We start from the raw sequence: 19874 nt of genomic DNA, 5'->3' as shown, positions 1-19874 counted from the left end.
CTTCCTTCCTTCCTTCCTTCCTTCCTTCCTTCCTTCCTTCCTTCCTCCCTTTTCTTTTGACTTTAGTCATGTTCAGTGGTTACTCTAGCTCTGCACTCAGGGATAACTACTGGCAATGCTCAGAGAACCATATAGGTGCTGGGGACTAAATCAGGTCAGCCACATGCAAGGTAAGCAACCTATTTCTCTAGTTACTTATGTAGTTTTAATAAAAAGACAGATGTAATGGTCCTATTTGTCCCTTTGATGTAAAATGTGTTTTTTATATATTTGTTATAAATAACATGTACATGCATATATACATACAACATATATATTTAGTTTTAATACACACATATATGTACACACACACATATATCTGTGTATGTGTTTGGGTTTGGGGCCACACTTGGTTGTGCTCAGGGCTTACTCTTGGATCTGCACTCAGGATGTACACCTGAGAATGCTCAGGAGACTATATGTGGTTCTGGGGCTCAAATTCAGGTTGGCTGCGTGCAAGGCAAGCATGCTACTCATTCTACTAATGCTTTGGTTCTTCTCCCATATTTTAAATAATTTTTCTCTCTATTTTTTTTTTGGTTTTTTGAAGTTTGAATGCAATACTGTTAGGGATACTTTTTTAGAATTTATTCTGCTTGATGTTTGAGCTTCTGGGATCTGTGTTTTTGAGTTATCAATAATTAAAAAAAAACTTTTTGACTGGTTTTCAAATACTCCTCTTCTTTTATAAACTTCATTTCTTCATGTTATTTTAATTATAAATGCTATTGTTTCTCCTTTTGAAAGTGTCCAAAGGTTTTTGAGGTTTGGTTCTTTATTATTATTATTATTATTATTTTTTTGCTTTTGGGGTCACACCTGGCGATGCACAGGGGTTACTCCTAGCTCTGCACTCAGGAATCACTCTTGGCGGTGCTCAGGGGACCATATGGGATGCTGGGAATCAAACCCGGACGACCATGTGCAAGGCAAACACCCTACCCGCTGTACTATTGCTCCAGCCCCCTGGTTCTTTATTGTTAATCTTATTATTACTATTGGGATTGGAGAGATAGCACAGCAGGGAGGGTGCCTGCTTTGTGTGCATTCAACCTGAATTTGATTCTTTGCACCACATGTGGTCATCCAACATCTTCCAGGAGTGATCCCTAAGCACAGGGCCAGGACTAAATCCTAAGCACTTCCAGATGTGGTTCCCTGACTCTGTCTCTGTCTCTGTCTCTGTCTCTCTCTCTGTCTCTCTTTACTCCCTATCTGTCTGTCTCTCTTTTTCTCTCTATAGTTAAGTATATATATATATACACTTAACTCTATATTTAGTTAAGCATATAGTTATAGTTATATATATACATTTATATATATAGTTAACTACATATATAAATGTATGTGCTATATATAGTTAAACACATAGTTAAGTGAATAGTACATCTTACTTTTGTATACTTATATATCATTAAGTAAACAGTACACCTTCCTTTTTTATGCATGTTTTGTGTGTCTACTGTGACTGCTTATTATATAGGAACACATTTTCAATACTTGCTTTAACCTTAGTGAGGGGAATAGATGATCATATTGCCCCAAAGGAGGATGCTGAGCAGAACTAAATTTAGACATTGAACCTGTTTCATGAGCCCCTACTTCTTTCCCTCTAGATTGTTTATGAGAAAAACGTGATATTTTGCATCTTTATGAAATTTCTTTTTATATGGAACAATTGATCCATACAATCCCAAGAGAGATTAAAGCCCTGAGTTTGTAGGGTGTAAAAATTCACAGCCCTGGGAGATAGGTGAGAGAAAGGGTATACAAAGTTGAATCTTTTTCATTCACAAATATATGCAATTACCTCACCAACCTTGTACAAATCTTTTGATCAGTACCTTATCTATTAGTCTTTCACAAAGTTATGCACACTGGGCTCCACTTAATCCAACTGTGTGGTCCTCTCACATGTCCCAACTTTCATACAATATTGGGCAAATTTCTCTAGCCAAGCTACTCTATGAGAAGTTTGTATGGATCAGACTCACTTGGAATTGTCCTCACAGTATGGAAAGACAAATCTAGATGCTTTGGATTTTCGTTTCTTTTCCTCTTAGCAGGACATAGCAAAACTCTAGCCTGGTTTGACTAAACCCAGTCTGAGTGAAAACAAAACATTTACTCCCCTTTTTTGTTTGTGTTTATTTTTCCCCCTTTGTAGTGCTGGAAATTAAACCCAGGGCCCCACACATGCATAGCAAGTGCTCTAATCCCAGTTATAGCCCAATGAGAGACAAGATGTTTGGTTGAGGTCTAGAATTCCTGGCATTAAACACTTGGTTTAGACTTTACCCCATGAATGACCATTTCCTTGCATTCATGTGATTTGGCAGAAATTTTCTTTGTTAATTTTGCTTTGGGGTCACTTCTCAGGGACCATATGATGTTTTAGGGATCAAACCCAAGTTAGCTGCATGCAAGGTAAATGCCCTAGCTCCTATACTTTTTCTCTAATCCATCTTTGTAAATTAAGTTATGTATTATCAAATTCACCTCCACTTATTGAAGCTGATGTAGCCTGTAATACCAATTTTTCTTTTGAATACTGTCACCCTGCTCTGACTCCTTATCACGTACAACACAGCCCATGGATGCCTAATCTGCTGTGGGATCAGATGAGATCAGTATGGGCCCAACCGACTAACATTGGAGACCGAGTGTATCTAATGGTTTTATGACTTCAGATTTTCTTTTTTTCTAAAATTTTAACTTCTACATTTGACAAATAATAAAAATTTTAGCAAGTGTATATATTTTGAAATACACCTACATAATTTCATTTGTAGAGCTTCATTTTAAAATCTCTAGCAACATTCAGGTACATGTGTGGTTTAACATTGTTTGATTCTGCCTGTTATTTTTTTTAGTTTTGATTAGTCTTAGCAGAGATTTGTCCATTTCAAAGAATCATTCAAAGCTTCATTTCAAAGAAATAAGTTTTTGACATTAGGGATCTTTCCTTCACAGTAGCTATCATTTTGGAGAAGAGCTTCCCAATTAGTGCTTAGGGGTTGAACTCAGTAATGTAAAAGTCAGATGGTTATGTCTACTCTTCTGGCAGCACTGACCATGCCGTGGTGGTGGTGGAGGAGCCAGTGCAGTGATGGGGATTAAACTCAAGGTCAAGGACATGTAAGTCATGCAATGCTCACATCTCAGCTGTCTCCTATCCTCAAACTCACAACTTTTGTCATCTTCCTCTTCTACTTTAGATTTGTTCTGCTGTCTGAAATTTCATAAAACAAATATGGGGGACAATACGGGGTGGAGAAATCAAACCCTGTTGGGGATGGACTGAACTATCAGGGCTAGCCCATGTAGACTGTACTACAGACAGGAACATTTTCCCCCTTCAAGCTGCCTTCAGAAAATAAGTGGTGAGTTATGTGTTACCCTGGCATGAAGATGGGCCTGGCCAAAGTGCCTAATTCTTAACTATAAGAGCTTATCATGGACAAATGCCGTCATGATCCTAAAGTAAGGACGAGACTAGGACCCTGCTAGGGATAGAAAAGACTAATCTGGCCTGAGCACTGTAGTCTGAGATCGAGATGGCCCCAGAGAGGAATTCTAAAAGCTTAATGCATCCCTTGCTATGTCTGTACAAAATGATTAATATTATGAATGCTTATCTGTTCCTTGGACAAGGAGAGGAGAAACACAACCATGGGATTCCACCCTTGGATGGGTCATCCTGCTGAAAGAGAATCTGTCCTAGAGAATAGGTGCTCTGCTCTTGTTATTGACAATTTTGTGCCTAGCATTTTATTTTAAAGTTAGGGGAAATGAAAGGCACCTTGAATTGTTATAATGGTTAAAATTGTTATAATGGTCCTAAACAAAAAGGGGGAGATATTGGGGATGGACTGAGCTATCAGGTCAAGCCCATTGTAGACTGTACTACAGACAGGAACATTTTCCCCCTTCAAACTGCCTTCAGAAAATAATTTCAATGTAATGAAAGGCACAGCTGGTCTTTGACATGCAGATCTCAGGTGTTAGCCAGGCCTGATCTTTGATATTGTAAATTGCAGGCTCTGGCCCAGCCTAGTCTTTGGGATGCAGATTTCAGGTGCCTCCCCAGTTTGTATTTGAAGTGTAGATTTTAGATGGCCGCCCAGCCTTGTCTTTGGGATATAAATCCAAGTGCCCATAGCCCAAGAAAGGTTTCCTTTTGGCTTTGTATCTTTTTCCCCAAGCCTACAAGCCTGCAGGTACATGGAAACAACATATTCTACTGCCTCGGATGTTCTTCCTGTAACTTCTTTTGATGCCTTTGGTGACATCACTGTATTGCGCCCTTTAGAGGTACCATGATCAATAAAAGGAGATCACAAGGCTCTCTACCTTTGTCAAGAGTCAGAGAGAACCTTGGCCCTCCATGAAATACATTTATTCCGAGTTCCTTATCTCAGCGCCTCTGACTCCACGAACATACACACAACAGAACCCAATTTGGCCACATGCAAGCCAAGCACCTTATCTGCTGTACTGTTTCTCTGGCCCCATGTAGGATTAGTTTTATGCATTAACTTCACTAGGTCAAATAATGTCCAATAGTTTTGCTAAAAATTATTTCTGGAAGTCTGTGAGGATGTTTTGGAGGTAAATTAGTATTGAATTGGTCTGTTAATATTTTGGTGGACTACACCCTGTTTTAGTCAGTGCTTAGTCCTGGCTCTGTGTTTGGTGACCACTCTTGGTGGTGTTTGAGGGATCATATATTGTGCCAAGTGTTAGGGCGCGGATCGAGACCTCCCTATAACGACAAAGAGACTCCAGAGACTGCAAACAGCAAGCAGGGTTTATTGTAAGACTGGCTAGCCAGGGTCCAGCCGCCTACACGGACACGCAGGTCCAGCAGGTTGGGCAAAAGACCCTGAGCTTCTCCAAAGGAGATCTTATATAGGCCTATCCCGGCCATTACAGCAGAGCCCGTGCATTTCATAGCCAATAGATTTGTAATATTGCAAACTCTCTTAACCAATCCATTTAAAAGGACATCACTAGATCAGTATTCGCGCCAATATTCAGGAATGTCCCGGTTCTGGGGGCAGTTCTGGGTCTTGTGATACGGGTCATGTCATATGGGTCTGGTTATCTGGTCTGACCACCACCCTTCTTGCGAACTGGGGTGCCTGTATCTGAATTCCTTGTTCAGGGGCAGAAAATCAAGTTATTCTAGAATGCGGGCTCCTGTAAAAAGAGCCTTAAGAAAGCTAAATATATTCCTGTGGTCTGTCCTGGGCCAGATCCTCACACCAAGGATTGAACCCAAGTTGGCTGTGTGCAAGGCAAATACTTCACCCACTGTACTATCTATTTCACCCCAGAATTAGTTAATTTTTAGTAAATTATGACTTTCAAATATAAAAAAAAATTTCTTCCAAGGTAGTTTACTGAATATCTGTTGTACTAATTAGACATTTTACTTTTAGCATTTTAAAATACTTATTAATTGGGGGCCGGAGCGATAGAACGGCGGGTAGAGCATTTGCCTTGCACATGGCCGACCCGGGTTCAATCCCCGGCATCCCATATGGTCCCCCAAGCACTGCCAGGAGTAATTCCTGAGTGCAAAGCCAGGAGTAACCCCTGAGCATTGCTGGGTGTGACCCAAAAAGCAAAAATAAATAAATAAATAAATAAATAAATAAATATTAAAAAAAATAAAATACTTATTAATTTATTACTAATTATTTAATATACTATATATTTTCTCTTAATAATGTAAAAAATGTCACCTTTACTTAATTTTCTCACAGCCTATTAATCTGTTTTGTTAGTGATTTGCCTTTTATCTCAGTGCTTTTAAGTTATATTGAGATGTGCAGTTATTTATTATATCAGTTTGACATTCTATTTTTAAATCTGTTCTGAAATATGCTCAACTAAGATATTTTTCAAGTATTGTTCATTTTTATTTGATATGGTCTGGGACATAGGCATATTATGCCTTATATTTTATGCTCTATTTCTCTTTTTTCTTCATATTATGAGTTATTTATTCAGAATTGCACATTTATTTGATATATGTATTCATAATTTTAATATCTAAAGTTTTAAAAGTCACATAAGGTTTTTGTTCTTTCTCAGTTTCACCCTCACTCTTCAAGGCAAGATTTCATTTATGTTTGCTTATCTTTGACAATTAATAACTCTTTCTTGATTTGTGGGAATACTGATGTGTAGGATAACATAGATTCAGGTAGTTTAGGTTTATTGGGTTACTCCCATTACAGTGCTCCTATTCCTCTTTGTTTATTTGTAGCTTCTTTCTTAGTGTTCTGTTGACTTGTAAATAATGTTTTTCTCTTCTCCTTGAGTCCTTTGCATAGTTTATTCAGAGCAAGTCCTTTTTGTATGGACACAGGAAGACTTAACAAATGTTATGCTTTTGTAACCTGGGAGTCATTTGACTCTACATGATATTTTCCTCCAGGGCATCTGTTCTCTTGACCTAAGCCTCAGCTGCCCTTACTTCCTAGCACCCCCAAAGCACGGTCCCGACATGGGACAAGAAGGACCCAGGGCAAGCGGTGAGTTGTGTGCTACCCTGGCATCGAGATGGGCCTGGCCAAAGTGCCTAATGCTTAACTGTAAGTTAAGAGCTTGATCATGGACAAATGCTGTCATGATCCAGTGATACTAGATTCGGACCCTGCTAGGGTGAGGAATGATTAATCTGGCCTGAGTGCTGTGGTCTGAGCCTGTGGCAAGATGTTGCCAGGAGAGCTGCCTTGCAAGTCTCAATGTATCCCTTGCTATGTCCATACAAAAATAACTAGTATTAAGATGTTAATAAGATCCTGGGCTAAGGAAAAGAAAAAAACCTTAAGAGTGAGGAAGGACTTTGGAATGCCCTGCGCTCAGGAAGGGCTTTCTTATGTTGATTTTGCTACCTGGCTGGTTGTAGCCTAGAGAGTAAGGTGGGAGAGACAAGTAGGAGGAGAGAGAGAAGCCAGTAAGAATCAGCAGTTGATCCAGAGAGAGGCCGGAGCTAGGAGTGCGGGAGATGAGAAGATTGAATAAACGGTAACTAATCAGCAACTAGCTTGGTCCTCGTTCTTCCTTCGCCTTTCCTTGACCACCAGCCATCCTGATCCAGTCCACACACTGTGGTTCCAGGGCACCGAACGCGGGTGGTGAGACAGAGCCGCCCGGAGAGCCCGAGAGTGCACTCGCCCCTCGGCGAGCTTTAGTTTTTTACACTGATGGTCTATTGATTTTTGTAAAATGGAATATTTACATTTGATTCTGAAAAGTTGCAGAAGCTAATTTTATATACTTGAACATTTATATAGTTCAGAGTCCTCTTATTTATTGGAAATACCAGTCACAAATAAAACTAGAATCTTAGCACAGTAAGTAAGATGCTTGGCTTGCATGTAGCTGACCTGGGTTCGATCCCCAGCATCCCATAAGGTTCCCTTTTGAATCCACCAGGACTAATCCCTGAGTGCAGTTAGGAATAACCCATGAGCACCAAGACATGTGGCCCCAAATTCATCTCCCTTGAAAAATTAAAATCTAAAGTAATGCTCCTTTGCACTCAGGAATTACTCCTGGTGGTGCTCGGGGAACCATAGTAGAGTCCACATATCAGTCTCTTGTACAAACTGTAGTTCTGTGTGCTTGGGTGCCAGTGTGCCCTGGACGTCATCTTTCATTACTTCTTGAGTTTATTACAGTCAACAAATATTGTGTGATTTTAACCTTCGTAGTCAATCTCATAACCAATGATAACATTTTTTCCCCCAATTTTAAGTTGTATATCTAAGTGAATCTGTATTTTTATCACCAGTGCTTTCCAACTCCTTTTCCCCTGATATTGAGAACTTAATTTTGATTCATTTTCCTCCTTGAGTTTCATAGTTAAAAATTTTAAGACAGGCTCTTGGACTCTATTCCTTGATTTGTTGCATTATTCATGAATTTATTTCTTTTATACGAAAATGTCAGCTTGACTGCCAATAAAAGTTTTGAGTCATGTTTCTTTAAAGACTTTATAAATATTATCTCACATATTTATAACATGATTACGTGCAATAATCTAATATCACCTATATATTTCTCTTTTGCAAGCTTTGTTTCCTGGATTTAAAAAATATCATTTTCTACTTAAATCTACTTTTGTTTAAATTTTAAATTATGAAAGGAGATAGAAGATTTTATTGTATTTTTTGTAGGCCAGAAAGGAAACGAATGAAGATAGACTATTTTAATAAGTCTTAGCATAGAGATTAAACAATTGCCAATAACCTCAGTATTCTCTGAGGTATCAACCCCCAAACTTGATCGTCTATCCTTTTAAAAAATATATTTTTTATTGAATTATACCACCAATACATAAAATATGCAACTCTTACATTTTATAATTAATTTTACAAATATGAACCCACCCACTTGTGCAAGCTGCATATGAATAAAAACATAGTCCAAAGCCAGCTTTCTAGAAGGCCCTTGTACTACCAGTCATTCCTTCTCCAAGTTACTATTTAAGACAGATATCTAATAGCCAAAATTTCAAATTTGCCCATTACAAACAAAGAAATGAAACCAAAGTTCATTGGTAAATAATATTTCACATAGGCAAACAGAAAGTGGTATTAAGTTTATTTCTTTACAGATACTAAAATAGCAATTAGAAAGAACATGTTAATTTCATGCAATCCCAATTATACAAAATTTTATGAGCAATTTAAAAACAAACTAAATTTCCATACCTGCAGGTATCAATTAATTTTCTTATATGGAAAGGATGATCGTCTAATGATACTTTTTTTTTTAATTTTAAGATTGGCTGCATTAGATTGCTGTGTGAGTTGAAGTTAAAGTTGCTGGTCCTCTAAATTTTTCTATATATTTCTACATATTTTCTATATTAAGATAGTACACTTCATTTTTCTGGCATTGGAGATCATGTTTTTGTTATTAATAACATCTTCGGTTATAATTCAAGACATTTGAGCCTCTCGTCTTTGCTATTTGTCAAATTCTTCCTTTCTGAAAAGTAATGCTCTACTAGAGGGATATGTTATTTGTATCCTAATGTTCTCTGAAGTCCCTTTTTCATTGTTCCTCCTGCTCTAATTGGGTCTAGTCCCATATTCTTACTGTTGTATTGAGCATCCACATTTTACTTTTGACTTGACTATTGCCTTGGCTCTCTTTCAGACTTCAGTCAACTTCTTCATATCTCCGACAACATCTTTGTTTTGCCACATTCAATTCATTACTTCTCATTGGTTCTCCCAGACTCTAACACAAATGACCCAGCTTAGAGTTTGCCCTTTCACACTTGACTAAGCTCCAACAAGAGTTGCAGAATTAGACCTTCACCTGCAATGAAGTTTTGCCAGAATTTTCAGCCGTAAGGAAAAATGAAAAAGAAGGAACAATTGATGGGATATTTAAGAATAAAGCTTAGATAATATTTACAAGTGGACTCAATTTGTCCCATGTTCTAAGAGTTATGAAACTATGAAATATTATTTTTGAAAGATTGCCTTTGAGTAGAACCTGTGAGTCATGGAGAAACCATGGTCATAGTTAACTCCAAGGAAAATAATTTATTGCTGGTTCTTGAAATTAGTAAAAAAATGCACTTTGGGGACTAAGCAGAAGCAGCGGTTAGAGCACATGTCTTGCCTGCTCTCTTTCTGATTCAATTCCCAACATCACATGATCCCCTGAGTCTCACTGGGTATAGTCCTGCGGGTTCAGGGGTACCACAGGGAGTGGTGCTGAAGGCTCCAGTCACCACTGGGTATCCCTGACAATGCAAAGTCCAAACATTACATCTTTAGGTCTATGCTCTGATCTCCCACACTAGTTGCTCAAGAATTGATGATGGGTGGGGCTGGAGCCATAGTACAGCGGGTAGGGCGTTTGCCTTGCATGCGACCAATCTGGGTTCGATTTCCAGCATCCTATATGGTTCCCTGAGTACTGCCAGGAGTAATTGCTGGGTGTGACCCAAAAAGCAAAAAAAAAAAAAGAACTGATGGGTATTGGAGCTGAGGTTGGGTGGGGAATTGGGGGATGGAGTGACAGTACAGCAGGGAATGATAGTGCAGAAAATGTATCATTTGCCTTGTTTGAAGCCAAACTGGGTTCATCTTGGCACCCCGTATGATCCCCAATCCCTCTAGGAGTGATCCTGAGCTCACAGCCAGGACTAAGGCCTTGAGTACCATGGGGGGATTGGCCCCAGAATGAAAAAGAATTGTTGGTGGGCCCTGGGGTCCCCAAAGCAACTCATAAGTATCCCTTAACCCAAAATGCAAGCCCTTTAAAAAAAAAAACTCTGGATGTTAGGAAATTAATAAACATCGTATGGCATTCAGCTTTTTAGTACCACACTGTAACTTGGTGATAATCCTGGGGCTTAAGTCCAAGTGATATCATAGAATTATCAGCATAAAGAGAAAACAGAAGTACAAAGACAAATTAGAGTTGTTTCTTATTTTTTTCCTAAATCTGGATGAATGCCTTGTCAAAAACATTGGTCCTAGTATTCTTAAATATCATATATTGCACATTTTGCATACTAATTAGTATTTTAATGTATTTTGTGTTGATATTTGAGTAGGAGGTGGTGAACTTTCCTTTTAATTATTGATTTGGTTGTGACATTTCCAGATTGCTTTTTGCCATATCCTTATTTTCTGCAACTGTAAAGTTTGCGTGGACCCAGTGTAAAAATTGCATTACTCATTTAGCTCCATAGCACATGTTCAGATTGTTGCATCTGAACTCAATATGGTGCCTATTTTTTCTCCTTTGCATGTGAATATAATTCAAGATGCTTGCTTTATTTTAAATGCTTTCATGATTTGGCTTCAAGCTAGAGAATATTTAAGGTACTTTCTAATTATTCATATTTATTATTTCCATGTAAGTTCAAAAATATCATTAAAGAAATATTTTTTCTTTTAAAATTTAGTAGATTTATAATGTTTCAATTGTTCTGAAGGTACATGCTTTAATTTATCCCTTAAAAGGTAATCAAAGCTGTTCAACCAGTTGTGTGAAATTTGAAAAACATAATTAAATTCATTAGTGGCTAAACAGTGAAGATGAGTTTACATTAACAAAAAAAGTTCAAAAAGGTGGATGCCTGCATTTTGAAAAACACACTAAATAATAATAGCAAACTAAGTGGTGGTTACCATTCTAAAATAGTCTAGTGTATTAATATATTTAATTCCCACAAAAGAAACAAAAATTTTCCATCATTATGTTAAGCTACCGTGAATTCATTGCTGATATGTGTAGTTAATAAAAGCTAGTGTTAGGATTTAAATCCAAGCCATCAGATTCAATCAGTATACTTGATTGCCACAGAGTATTATTTATTGTTTTTCAGGTAGGTGGATGGCTGAGCTGGAAACAATGTAACATGATATGGAGGAGGCAAATGGTTAGGGTGGGTTTTAGGCCAAGTTTTACCCACTTCTGAAATTCAGAGCAATAGGGTAGTATTGCCAATATGAGAGAGAGAGAGAGAGAGAGAGAGAGAGAGAGAGAGAGAGAGAGAGAGAGAGAAGCTTTATTAATTTTATACTCTTTAAGCAGGGGAGAACAAGGTTGTGAAACTGGCATTTACATCCAAAATGAGATGCATGACTACTTACTTTCAAATAAGAGATGAGCACTCCAAATGAAGTAAATTATCAGCTTAAAAAGAGTGAAATCATAAATAACATTATCTTTTAGATAATAGCCTCATCAATAGTGTATCCTATGTTTTATCATTTTGCTCTTTCTGAAAACGGAAAAAAGAATCTTGAGCTGAGCTAAACAATTGCCTACTTATGGCCTATTTATTGATTTTCTTTTTTCTTTTTCTTTTTTCGATCCCTGACTGAATTACAAGATTAAGCATCTTGTCACTATTCGACAGTAACAGTATTTTTATTTATTTTATTTTGTATATCGCTGTTATAGAAAATTTTAATATGTATAGAAGTAGAGAAAATATAATCAACCTTATGCAGCCTTCTCCCAGACTGTTTTCATCAAGATATTAACAATTGCTTATCCAAAAACATATATACACTCTTTTACCAATATAATTATGTCGTTTCACTCATACAGCTACCAAATCTCTAATTGACAAAAATATTCTAAAAAATATGACACTTATTGGGCTGGAGCGATAGTACAATAGACAAGGCTCTTCCCTTGCACACAGCTGACCCAGGTGCAATCCACTGGTCTTTTATAGTCCCCTGAGCTCAGCTAAATGATCCCTGAGTACAGTGCCAGGATTAAGCTATGAACACCACCAGGTGTGGCTCACAAAAGCCAAGAAAAATTTTAATTAGACAAATATATATGGACGTATAGCATCTATGCTCTTTAACACAAGATACTCTTTTTAATTATGGTATAAAAGAGATTATTATCTCTTTTTAAATTTGCTAAGCATTGACAATTGTTATATATCATTTTTTTTAGTGGAAAACACATTTTTTAAATGAATCACAGTGAGATACAGTATCAGACTTACAAACTTTCGTGATCACATTTCATACTCGCTTATACAATGATCGAGTACCCATCCCTCGACCAGTGCTTGATCTCCACCACCAATGTTCTGAGTATCCCTTCTGCCACCCCTCACCCACCTCCCCTGCCCTCCCTGCTTCAGTGGCAGGCACATTCCCTTTTGCTCTCTCTCTCCTTTTGGGTGTTATGTGGTTTGCAATAGGTTCTAAGTGGTCATCATATTTGGGCCATAGCTTACTTTCAGAATGCATTTCCTATCCCAAGCAAGCCCTCCAAGCATCACTCACTTAGTGGTCTCTTCTCTATCCCAGCTGTCTTTTCCCCCAGCATGAGGCCAGCTTCCATGCCATGAAGTGATCCTCCTGGCCCTTATTTCTATTATTCTTGGGTGTAAGCCTCCCATTCTGTTACTTTATATTCCACAAATGAGTGCAGTCATTCTATGTCTGTCTCTCTCTATGGGACTCATTTCACTTACCATGATACTCTCCATGTTGATGAATTTATATGCAAATTTCATGCTTTCATCTTTTCTAACAGATACATAATATTCCACTGTGTAGATGCACCGAAGTTTCTTTAATCGGTTCTTGGGCACTTGGATTTTTTCCAGATTCTGGCCATTGTAAATAGTACTGCAATAAACATACAAGTGCAGATGTCATTTCAACTGTACTTTTTTGTGTCTCCAGGATATATTCCCAGAAGTGGTATTGCTGGGTCAAATGGAAGCTCAATTTCTAGTTTTTTGAGAAATGTCCATATTGTTCTCCAAAAAAGCTGGACCAGTCGGCATTCCCACCAGCAGTGAAGGAGAGTCCCCCTTCTCCCCCATGCATGGCAATACTGGTTGGTTTTGTTCTTTGGGATGTGGGCCAATCTCTGTGGTGTGAGATGATATCTCATTGTTGTTTTTGATCTGTATCTCCCTGATGATTAGTTATGAGGAGCATTTTTTCATGTAACTTTTGGCTATTTGGATTTTTTCTTTGAGAAAATTTCTGTTCATTTCATCACCCCAATTTCTAATGGAATTGGATGTTTTCTTCTTATAAAATTCAACCAGTGCCTTGTATATCCTTGATATTAACCCCTTATCAGAAGGGTATTGGGTGAATATCCTTTCCCATTCTGTAGACTGTCTTTGTATTCTGATGACTGTTTCTTTTGAGTTGCAGAAGCTTCTTAGTTTAAGATAGTCCCATTTATTTATCTCTGTTACCACTTGCATGGTCAGTGGCTTTTCATCTTTGAAGATAACTTTAGATCCAATGTTGTGGAGGGTTTTGCCAACCTTTTCTTCAATATACCTTATGGATACTGGTCTAATGTTGAGGTCTCTAATCCATTTTGATCTGATTTTTCTGCATGGTGTTAGGTAGAAGTCTGAGCCCAATTTTTTGCATGTAGCTGTCCAATTTTGCCAGCACCATTTGTAAAGCAGGATTTCCTTAATCCACTTTATATTTCTTTTTCCCTTATCAAAGATTACATGATCATATATTTGAGGGTGTGTCCAAGGATATTCAACCCTATTCCACCGGTATGTAGATGTATCTTTTTTCAATACCATGCCGTTTTAATTATTACTGCTTTGTAGTATAGTTTGAGATTGGGGAAGGTGATAACTCCCATCATTTTTACCCAAGAATTGCTTAGCTATTCATGGGCACTTGTTCCATATAAATTTCAGGAGTGTTAGATCAATTTCTTGAAGAAGGTCATGGTACACTTATAGGGATCACATTGAATCTGTATAATTCTTTGGGGAGTATTGACATTTTGACAATGTTAATTCTCCCAATTCATGAGTAGGGGATGTGTCACCATTTCTTCATGTCCTCATTTTTTTCTTGAAGTAGCATTTTGTATATATATATTTTTACAGGTCCTTTGTCTCCTTAGTTAAGCTGATTCTAAGGTACTTGATTTTCTGAGTCATGATTGTTAAGGAGATTGCTTTTTTCATATCACTTTCTTCTCTCTCATTATTTGTGTATAGGAAAGCCATGAAATTTTGTTGACTGCAACTTTTTACAAGTTTTTTGTTTCTAGGAGCTTCTTGGAAGAGGCTTTATGGCTATTTAAATATAGTATTGTGTCATCTGCAAGTAGTGAGAGCTTGATTTCTTTCTTTCCTATCTGGATGCCCTTAATATCTTTTTCTTGCCTAACTGCTATTGCAAGTACTTCCAGTACTATATTGAATAGAAGTAGTGAGAGTGGGCATCTTTGTCTTGTCCCTTATTTTAGGGGGAAAGATTTTAGTTTTCCCTATTGAGGATAATATTGATAACATTGAGGATAATATTGAGGACTATATTGTGGGCTTGTGGTAGATGGCTTTGACTAGATTGAGGAAAGTTCCTTCAATTCCCATTTTGGTAAGAGTTTTCATCATAAACGGATGCTGGATCTTGTCAAATGTTTTCTCGCATCTATTGATATGATCATATGGCTTTTATCTTTTCTTTCATTGATACAATAAATTATGTTAATTGACTTGTGAATGTTAAACCATCCTTATATCTCTGAGATGAATCCCACTTGGTCATGGTGTATGATCTTTTTCAAGATTAAATGTTGGATTCCATTTGCTAATATTTTGTTGAGTATCTTTGCATCCATGTTCATTAGGGATATCGGCCTGGAATTTTTTTTTTGTGGTGTATTTGTTTGCTTTTGGTATTAGGGTGATATGTGCCTCATAGAAACTGTTTGGAGAGTTTCTGTGTCCTTGATTTCCTGGAAAATCTGGAGAAGAACTGGCAACAGGTCCTCTTTAAATGTTTAGGGGGCTGGAGCGATAGCACAGAGGACAGAGGACGGGGCGTTTGCCTTCCATGCGGCCGACCCGGGTTCTATTCCCAGCATCCCATATGGTCCTCTGAGCACCGCCAGGAGTAATTCATGAGTGCAAAGTCAGGAGTAACCCCTGTGCATCACCAGGTGTGACCCAAAAAGCAAAAAAAAAAAAAAATGTTTGGAAGAATTCGCTAGTGAATCCATCAGTACCTGGGCTTTTGTTTTGGGAAAGACTTTTGATTACTATTTCAATTTCCTTGATAGTGATAGGTCTTTTCAGGTATTCCAAATCTTCTAGGTTCAGACTTGGGAGGTTATAGGAATCCAGGGACATCTATGTCTTCAAGGGTCTTTTGTTTCATGGCATATAGACTTTCAAAGTAATCTCCGATGATCTATTGAATTTATTTGGTTTCTGTTGTTGTGTCCCCCTTTTAATTTCTTACTTGGTTTACTAGGGTTATCTCTCTATCTTTGTGAGTCTTCTAGTGCTTTATCAATCTTATTTATTTTCTCAAAGAACCAGCTCTTGGTTTCATTGATCTTTCAGATTGTTTTTTGGGTTTCCATGTCATTAGTTTTTGCTCTAAGTTTTATTATTTCTTTCACCTGCTTGGTTTCCACTCCTTTTATTGGTCTTTTTCTAAGATCTTGAGCTGTGAAGTTAAAATATTTGTCTGGGCCATTTCTTCCTTCCTGTGAAATGGTTGCAGAGCTATAAAATTGTTTCTTACAAGTTCTGGTAGCTCATATCTTCACTCTTTGTTTCCAGGAACCTTTTGATTTCTTCTTTGATTCCTCCCTGACCTCTTAGCTGTTCAACATTGAGTTTTTCAATTTCCAGGTGTTTGAATTGATTCTCCGCATCTCTGTGTGATTAACACAGAGCATACTATTCAGAGCATGATGTTTGAAAAGAATAGTTGATACACTTTCTATCTTTCTGATTCTATTGAGGTATGTTTTGTGGCCCATCACATGGTCTATCTTGTAAAATGTTCCATGTGCACTGGAAAAGAATGTGTATTTGGTTTTTTGAGGATGAGAAGCCCTATATACATCTATTAGCCCTCCCTCTCTCTTCCATTTCTTCCTTCAAAGTCAATACTTCCTTGCTGAGTTTTAATCTTGTTCTATCTAGAGGTGATGAGTTAGCATTGAAGTCTCCAATTACTATTGTTTTGCTATCAATGTCCACCTTGAAGTCTATTAGCAGTAGTTTTTAAGTATTTTTCTGGTCCCTCATTGGATCAGCATATGTTTAGGAGTGTGATTTCTTCCTGCTATACATATCTCTTGATTATTAAAAAACAGTAACAGTATTTTTAATGACTACTTCAGTCTTATTTTGTACATAAATTTGTACAAAATGTATGGTATAGTAAGTACAATAAGTAATGTATGTATTAACTGTAGATGATAAAAATTTGTAAGTAATGCTCAAAGTTTTAATATTTTGTATGTCATTTTAAAATTTTTTTTTGCTTTTTGGGTCACACCCAGCGATGCTCAGGGGTTACTCCTGGCTTTGCACTCAGGAATTGCTCCTGGCAGTGCTCGGGGGACCATATGGAATGCTGGGGATCGAACCCGGGTCAGCCGCGTGCAACGCAAAAGCCCTACCCGCTGTGCTATCGCTCCGGCCCCAATATTTTGTATGTCTTAATTGTACAAATCAAGATAGCTAAGTAACAGAAAACAGCAATTTGATATCTTTAAGGGGTCACCTATATGAAGTCAAACTCTAGGTTTGCTAATAAAAATAATATATTTAAAGTTTACAATATAACCTTATAGTAAAGAATCAGATAAATATTAATATTCTGCATTCATATACATCAATAGCTACAATGGATCTTATACTATTATGGATAAAAATGCTGTGGGTTTTTAAAAAATATCTCTGATCTGTACTGTGTTCATAACAATAGTATGAACCATTATATTATTGTAATTAAAACTACTGCCAGATTGTGACCTAAAGATAATGTACAATATATGGAAAAAATTGGACTTCCCTATTATTTATGATAAGTGATTACTGAATGATTTATATTTAACTTTCTTTGCCTCTGTTAATCATTTTTAAAATGAGATTATCTGTTCCATTAATAAAATGGCTACTGAGTCATACTTTTTAAACTAATGAGTCTGGGTTTATGATTTTAAATGGAAGATAGAAACTGCATACTATAAGTTATTGATACATTATGGAAATAACACAAAAATTATACTTTTCATCTTTATAACTTTCTTAGTAAGAGAGATCAATAAGTTTATGACAATATTTTAAAGGAAATAAAGCCATTTTAATCATCACTAATACTTGCTTTGTTGCTTGACTTGCACACAGTCAACCCAGGTTTATTTTGGCCAACACCTAGAATACCCCTAAACCCCACCAGAAATGATGCCTGAGCACAGTCTCAACAGTAGTTCCTGAGCATCACTGTGTGTGGCCCCTAAACCAAATTAAACCCAAGCAACTCCTACAAAAATGTCCACCTGAGAATATACCTATTAAATCTCCATATAAGGCTCTGGCAAAATTCTATTTAAGTTTGCATGCTTAACCCAGCTAAGTAAGACAAATGCACCTGCATTTATACTTATAACATTAACAACTATCTAAATGTGCAGTTAAAATTTTCAGAATTAAAGTTGCAAAATCTAGGTAATTATTTGAACAATTATCTGATAATACCCAGTGGTGATCAAGACTTACTCCTGGCTCTGAGCGTGGCTGGAATCCAAGCTCTTGTATTCAGTCAAAAGCAAGGCAAGTATTTTACCCTCTGTACTATCTCTTGCATCCTCTGTTTTTCTGTTCTTTTTTATGAAATATTTTTGCCTCTGGGGGCCATACCTAATATTGCCCAGTACTTATTCCTAGCTCTGGTTTAGAGATCAAAAGATGGATCTTCGAAGTGGTTTGGAAACTGTATATGGCAAGGCATTAAACTGGGGTTTACTATGTGCAGAACAAGCACATTAACGGCTGGACTCTCTGGTCATCTTTACATTTTGAAAAAAAATCACAGAAAATTTTGATTTTTGATTACATACTCTCAACGAGGCAAATTCTGCAATCTGATGAGCATACCCCATCAACATGGAGTTTCCAATCATAGGGGAACTGGAGAAAAATATAATAAAAGTACGAAATGCCGTCACTGTCACTGTCACTGTCAACTCATTGCTCATCAATTTGTTAGAACGGGGAACAGTTAAATCTCTCATTGAGAGACTTATTGTTACTGTTTTTGGCATATCCAAAAAATAATAATAGATAAATAATTGGTGATATACTAGCTTTTAAAAAAACAATGGTAGCTAGGTACCTTCTTTGGGTTGAGTGAATGAAAAAGTATTCTTTCATGAAGTGATAATGAAGCCAGAGGCAAGACAGGAGCAAAGGAGAATGAGTTCAGGGAAAAGTAAAAAGGATGAGAAATCCTTCAGGTGGAGAACACCTTATCTTTCAAATTTGTACCTTTTTGGGTGGTGGGTGGGTGGTTTGAGCCACAACCTGGAGCGCTCAGGGTTTATATCTAGCTCTGCATTCAAAATCACTCCTGGCAGACTCCACCACATGCTTCAGAGTTCCTGAGTCACGTTTAGCATGACATCAATCTCCCTTATGCATAAAATCCTTTCAATAACAGTGTTGTAAACCATAATCTGTAGAATAAAATAAAACATAAATCTCCCTTTGACAATCCTCAGATTCCATTGGAGGGTTTTGGAGCAGATCAGTGGAGGTAAGTGCTATCAATGAGTGGTGTTGAGTAAGAGGTGAGTTTACTGAGAACTGTGGGGAGAGGGGAGGAAGCAAGAGGATGGAGCCCATTCTTACAAATATAATTAAAGATATAGCTAAACATCATCTCCTCACAAGTTTCCAGGTATGGTTTCCACATATAGTTCACCTCTCAGACAAGTCTATTTTTTAGCATGACAAAAATCAGTACAAGTATTAGATAAATTGTTTTAATTATTCAGATAACTTTGGTACATCTCTGTATTATTTACCTATGCCTTTCAGGCAGCATTGGTGAGTACCTGTGATATTCGACTTCTTTATTTTCTACTGCTTTATTCCTACTGCTTCCTCTTTTTAGTGTTACTGAAATAAAAATTGCTCCGTTCATGTAGTTGAACATGCTTAGAATATAGGATAGGTTTTTGTTACAATTTTTTGTTCCCATAGAGAGAATCTATTTTAGATTGAATCAAGGGTCACAGAATAACATCAATCAAGAATATAGAGAAACAAACATGTGTCTTTTTACACTGGTAGAATTCCCTATGGCTTTGCTCCAATCACTATGACTCATCCCTAACCCCAGGTTTAGGCTTCACACATCTCTCTTCTCACAAAACCAAGAATCTGTTGCATTGATCCTTTCTCTTCTTTAACTGTGACTCCTTTATTGATGCCCCTTAATTTGTTAACCTGATCAGAATTTGCACCTGGTATTGAGACCCGAATATTTGAAACTTCTCAG

The sequence above is a fragment of the Sorex araneus genome, chromosome 7, assembly GCF_027595985.1.
Source record: "Sorex araneus isolate mSorAra2 chromosome 7, mSorAra2.pri, whole genome shotgun sequence".
NCBI lineage: Eukaryota > Metazoa > Chordata > Mammalia > Eulipotyphla > Soricidae > Sorex > Sorex araneus.
Note: the sequence above shows the minus strand (reverse complement) of the source record.